Source organism: Anolis carolinensis, chromosome 5 (genome assembly GCF_035594765.1).
Source record: "Anolis carolinensis isolate JA03-04 chromosome 5, rAnoCar3.1.pri, whole genome shotgun sequence".
Lineage (NCBI taxonomy): Eukaryota > Metazoa > Chordata > Lepidosauria > Squamata > Dactyloidae > Anolis > Anolis carolinensis.
Window position 1 is genome coordinate 106,112,711 of NC_085845.1, and position 5,273 is coordinate 106,117,983.

Consider the following 5,273-nt stretch of genomic DNA (forward strand, 5'->3'; position numbering starts at 1 on the left):
TTGCTATGAACTGGGTCACCTGAGTCCACACTGTCATATAATCCAGTTCAATGTGGATTTTATATATGGAAGGGGTCAAAGGTTCCTACACTGCCATATAATCCAGTTCAAAGCAGTCAATCAGGGTTTCATATGGTAGTGTAGAATGGGCCCCGAATTCATAGCACTGAGCTGGATCTACACTTCCAGATTATCTGCTTTGAACTGGATTATATGGCACTGTAGACTCATATAATTGAGTTCAAAGCAGACAATCTGGATTATCTGATTTGATAATCTGGATTATAAGGCAATGTAGATCCAACACGAGTGGTATCAAATGACACTCATTCTATAGTATTAGTTCCGAAACTCAGACCCCTTCTACACTGCCATATAATACAGATTACCAAACCATGAAGGAAGCTGCCAGACTTTGAAGATTCAAGGCCATTCAACATTAATCAAGGTGGCCAATTGAAACATTCACACCTGCCTCAAACAGACAAGAGTTCTTTCTCCCAACCTGGACCTTCCACACAGAGGCGGTTCAACCACCAGGCCAACTAGGCAGTTGCCTGTGGCGCCATCTTGTTGGGGGCGCCATCGAGGCAACTCCTGTCTCCTGCGGCCTGCCTCTGCAAGGTATTGAACTGCTTTTTGTGTTGATTTGTTGTAAAACATGATGTTTTAGTGCTTAATTGGTAAAATCTTAATGTAATTTGATGCTTAATAGGCTTTTCCTTAATCCCTCCTTATTATCAAACATTTTTGCTTATCCAACGCTCTTATTTTTCAGTGATTGTTTTTTTTTGGGGGGGGGGCGCCAAAATTCTCTTCGCCTACACTTGAAAAATACCTAGGGCTGGCTCTGCTTCCACAGATATAAAAACCTCACTTGCCTAATTTCCAATAGACCTCACAACCTCTGAGGATGCCTGCCATAGATATGGGCGAAACGTCAGGAGAGAATGCTTCTGGAACATGGCCAGACAGCCCGCAAAACTCACAGCAACCCAGTGATTCCAGCCATGGAAGCCTTCTACAACACGTTGAACTATAATATTATCTGAAATGTTTGTTTCAGATTGTGACTCGGTTCTAAGGGTTCATATGCCTAAAATGAATGCATCTTCTTCTACTCTCAATTCGAGTAGGAGTTGCCTGCATCATCTAAGTGTTGGGAATCACCCTGGACTACTCAAGTCTAAATGTAGTCAGATAGATGATAGGATTAGATTGAGGGAAACCTTTCCCCGTTTCCAAAGCATGCCTAGATAGGCTTTACTGTGTTTCCCCTCTTTCTATTCTGTTTACGTCACATCCCTTACTTTGATGTTAGTAGAAATGTGAATCTTCAGGGATACTAACTTCCCATTGGTCAGAATGTTTTATGGCCCCAATAAACTGGACCATGAGGTTGGAACCATTTTGGTTCACTCTCTTCTTCTTTGTCCTTCTGCTAACAACAGCATCTTGCTGTCCCCCCAGGCAAGATGTAACTATCTAGATGTTTATTATTTTTACCTTTCTTATTTTTCCTTAGAAACTAGCCTAGAGAGCTAGACAGCTCCCAAACCTTTCTATCTACAATGGAATTCTTTTTACCTGAATAAATGCTTTTTGAACTTTTGCCTCTGCAATCGATTGCCATCCTAACAGACAAAGGCTTCTCTTTGCTCACCACGTGTAAGTATCTGCTGTTTTGAAAGTCTGCTTTTGCTACTCTGCTATATTTTTGGTGGAATCTCCCCACAGAGGGTTAAATTGAGTCTAACCACTCAGAAATTACCCCAACACTAAGGGCCCCTCCACACAGCCCTATATCTCAGAATATCAGGGCAGAAAATCCCACAATATCTGCTTTGAATTGGGTTATCTGAGTCCACAGATAATGTGGGATTTTCTGCCTTGATATTCTGGGATATAGGGCTGTGTGGAAGGAGCCTATGACTGGATTTCATACATACCCACTTCTAAGTCCACAGATTGAGAAGAAGTCCTTGATGGATCTTGTCCCTTATTTACAAATGAGGGTTCTTCAAGGGTTCACCATCCCTTTCCTTCTCACTCAGGCCCCCGGGAAAGAGACTTGCCCCAGAAACCCGTGTGCGGGCATTCCTGATGAACTAAAGAAAAGGCCTCCCAACGTTTTCCCCCAGGGCAGAGAGTGAGAAACTGAACAAGCCTCATGTGTTTGCTAGCTTCGGGTTCCCTTGGTGACTGTGTCTGACCCTTTTCTCTGGATGGATGACTCCTATACTGTAGGTTTCCTTTTAGTGATATAGAAGAAATGCCTTCACCTTTTTTAAAATGTCATAATTCTGAACCATGTCCACTTTTACACAGCTTGCTAAGAAGCCCAGCTCTATCAAATCGGTGGCTGAGGGCTGCCATATAAGATCCAGATTATCTGCTTTGAACTGGATTATATGGCAGTGTGGATTATATTAAATCCAGTTCAAAGCAGATCATGTGTATTATTTGATTTGATAACCTGGATTATATGGCAGAGTAAATTAATCTAATCCAGGTCAAAGCAGATAATCTGTATTATCTGCTTTGATAATTTGGATTATAAAGCAATTTAGATTCAACAAGGGTGGTATCAAACGCCATTCATTCTATAATATTAGTTCCTAAACTCAGGCCTTTTCTAGACTGCCATATAATCCAGATTACCAAAGCAAATAATTCACATTATCTGCTTTGAACTGGATTATGTGAGTCAACACTGCCATATAACCCAGTCTAAAGCAGTTTCTCCCACCCAGTTGAAAGCAGATGATGAAGATTATTTGATTTGATTATATGACAGTGTAGACCAGGGGTCCTCAAACTTTTGAAGCAGAGGGCCGGTCCACTATCTTTCAGACTGTTGAGGGGCCAAATTATCATTTGGAAAAAAAATACGAACAAATTCCTATGCATACTGCACATGTCTTATTTGTAGTGCAACAACAACAACAACGAAAGAACAATACAATATTTAAAAATGAAAACAATTTTAACCAACATAAACCTATCAGGATTTCAATGGGAAGTGTGGGCCTGCTTCTGGCCAGTGAGATAGTCAAGTTAATTAGAATTGTTGTTGTGTGCCTTCAAGTCATTTCAGACTTTGGCCGAGCCTAAGTCTAAAATTAATTATTTATTTACTGCATTTATTTACTACATTTATATCCCACCTTTCTCACCTAGAAGGGGACTCAGAGCAGCTGTATGTACATACAATACATTATATTATTAGCATAGCACAATATTAGCATTATATATTAATATATTGAACTATACCACTATACTATTATATAATATGTAATATATAACATATAATTAATATTATTATATGGTATTATTATTAGTATTATATTGTATAACATAATATTATTATCAATATTATATGTATATGCAATATATTATATTATTAAAACTAATATAAAAATATTATATTATAAAACTGAGGGCGGGGGCCAGGTAAATGACCTTGGAGGGCCGCATCCGGCCCCCGGGCCTTAGTTTGGGGACCCCTGGTGTAGACCAATATAATCTAGTTCTAAGCAGATCATGAGGATTATTTGATTAGATAAACTGGATTATATGGCAGTGCAGACTAATATAATCCAGCTCAAAGCAGATCATTTGAATTATTTGATTAGATAACCTGGATTATATGGCAGAGTAGACTAATATAATCCAGTTCAAAGCAGATAATGTGGATTATCTGATTTGATAACCTGGATCATATGGCGGGCAGTGTAGAAGGGGCCAGAGGGATTCCTCAAGGCTTTAAATCTTTGAGGATCACTGCATTGACCCTTTAAAGGTAATTCTTAGCCTACCTGGGAGGGTATTCCATACATCTCACTTGAAGCATTCTTGGCACTAAAGTATAAATTAAAAATTACATGAATAGTTGTGTGTTTGTTACTATCAGCGAGATGAGGTGAGCTCCCATCTGTCAACCCTAGCTTCCCATGCGGATCCAGGCGGCCCCTGGGCATCATCCTCTCTCACACCAGAAGCGACTTGCCTCAATTAGAAAAACCAAAGAAACATATTTCAGTTCTAAAAGCCTTCGACAATGCTCGTTTGGACAGATAATTCTTGGACACAATGGGCTTGTGAATCAAGTTATGCATTTCTACAGTGAAAGGAAACCTATGGATTCCTAATAAAGGTAAAGGTAAAGGTTTTCCCCTGACGTTGAGTCCAGTCGTGACCGACTCTGGGGGTTGGTGCTCATCTCCATTTCTAAGCGAAAAGCCAGCTTGTCCGTAGACACCTCCAAGGTCATGTGGCTGGCATGACTGCATGGAGCGCTGTTACCTTCCTGCCGGAGCGGTACCTATTTATCTACTCACATTTGCATGTTTTCGAACTTCTAGATTGGCAGGAGCTGGGTCTAACAGCGGGCGCTCATTCCACTCCTGGGATTTGAACCTGGGACCTTTCGGTCTGCAAGTTCAGCAGCTCAGCGCTTTAACACACTGCGCCACCACCAAAGGCCCATGGATTCCTATTAGCTGTGAAAAAGGAGGGTTGTGGCCTTTCAAGCCTGCCCTCGGCTTCCCAATATGCATGCTGCCTTCTATAATATATTGCTCAGTGGAATTAATGGCTTCGGCTTCACTGAGGCTGGATCCCTAGTGTTATGGTGATGCTTTCATAGATAAGTCAATGTACTGTCTGTACCAGAAAGATGAACCTCTATGACCATGCTTCTCAACCTATGAGTCCCCAGGTGTTTTGGCCTACAACTCCCAGAAATCCCAGCCAATTTACCAGCTGTTAGGATTCCCGAGAGAAAGCCAAAACATCTGGGGACCCACAGGTTGAGAACCACTATTCTATGATGTCACTGGGAAATAAAGGTGACAAGAAGGGAGGGAAGAGCCACCAAGAGAAGCCATGTCACCATGGAGAGATTGTGAGGTATCAGCCATTTCAAGGATGTGCAAAGGTGTGTCTTATCTGCTTCCTGAATACTGTTTATTTTTCTGTATGTCCCATCCTTTGCAGATTTACTGAAACATTCGTGTCAAGTTGCTTGAGTCAGATTGCAATATTATCAAGGTGAGCTCTATAGCTCTGGAGGTTCCTGAGTTTCATGGCCTGTCTAATGTAATTAACAAGAATGTAATCATCCTGGACTAACATAGAGTTGGAAGAGACTTCATGGGCCATCCAGTCTAACTCCCTGCCAAGAAGCAGGAAAATCACATTCAAAACACCCAGACAGATGGCCATCCAGCCTCGGCTTAAAAGCTTCCAAAGAAGGAACCTCTGCACTCTCC